The sequence below is a fragment of the Fukomys damarensis genome, unplaced genomic scaffold (genome assembly GCF_012274545.1).
Source record: "Fukomys damarensis isolate Sample0158 unplaced genomic scaffold, DMR_v1.0_HiC HiC_scaffold_21, whole genome shotgun sequence".
NCBI lineage: Eukaryota > Metazoa > Chordata > Mammalia > Rodentia > Bathyergidae > Fukomys > Fukomys damarensis.
In genome coordinates, this window is record NW_022900933.1 from 2162229 (window position 1) to 2163717 (window position 1489).

Genomic DNA, 1489 nt, shown 5'->3' on the forward strand with positions numbered 1-1489 from the left:
AAAAAGAGAGACAACACTGGCCCCGATAAGACAAAGCGAAAGCACTGTGAAGTACCATCCTATCAATGATGCCCTTCAAATAGGACCTTCTTCCCATTCTCAACTATTGTAATCCAGAACCAAAGACTGGAGAGTTGCGGGTTCCCTCTGCTTCAGGGAGACCTCTGCAAATGCTCTCAAAGCAGAAACTGGTAAACACCACCAGTCCTGTAGATAGCAGTTCCCTGTAGGTCGTTTGCTCTCCTTCGGTGTGGCTGACCAAGGTCCAGCGACCCTACTTTTAGCCTGGATTATTAGCCAGTTGACCTTTTTGAGGTGGAGGCTAGTCGAATTCCTTTTCCTAAATCACAGTTGATGTTTTCTCTAAAACAGAGCTCTGCTTAAAACGCCTGAATATTTGCACAGGTCTCGTAGCACGAATCAACACCCCTCTCATCCCCGAATGAGTAATTCTTCATCTGTCTGGAGTTCGAGTGTGCGCCCTCCCTTCCAGCTTCCCAGAGGACTTCTCTGAGACGCCCGGAAGAGCCTTCTTGCCTCTCTGGGCTCTCAAGGCTGCTCTTCCCTCTCTCTGGAGCACACTCCCCTCGAGGCTTTGTGTCCTGTCTTTGCCTGGGGCTTTTCCTAGACATCTAGACCTAAAAAAGTCTCTTCACTAAACCTCTCCCCCTGTCTCCTTCCTCTCTCAGCTTACTTGCCACCAGCACTGCTACTGTGTCTGTTTTTCTCACTGTTGTATTCCCACTGCCTAGCATAGTGTAACTGTTGGATAGATCTTTCCATAATTAATTCATTGATTAATATCATTGCAGAAAAGCCCTTGGAACCAAACAGTCTGTGTTACTCCTAAAAGGAAGACCTGTTTGCCTTCTTTAATAAACAAAGAGCCTAAAGATACTTTAATGGCCTGTGAATGCTGAAGAAAGTGTTTCAGAGAAACACACTATCTCTATCCATGCAAGATCAAGATTTTCTTGGAAAACAAGTGTTGATCCACCCCTCAAGGAGGGCTTATTGGTAGCTGAGGGCCCAACATGTTTTGCTCTTAGAACTGATAATAATGTGGGAAAATCTTTAAGGAAGATGATGCCAAGTCCTATGCTCCTAGGAGCTTTGCAGGTATTCAGCATTGTATTTTTCAAGAGACTAATTTAAATTTAAGCACTTTACCCCTTAACACAACAGTAAGAAGAGTCAGGAGCCTGGGTTCTCTCTAGACTTTGTCACTAGTAACCTAATTTGGGGTTCCAGATATGGCTCATTCCTTCCCCTGGTGCTGGACGACTTCACCCTCCACCTCGACCAGGGTATAAACCAAGGCTGTGTCCTGGAAGTCCCCAAGTGCTTCCTCGGGACCCCAGAGTTCCCTGCTCTCATCCTGATATCAGTCTGAGGATGTCAGCTTTTGTCTGTCCAACTACATGCCCTTTAGCCGTGCTGACCATTATTCCTGATTATTTCTGACTCTAGATCCATGCTCTTTGCCTGG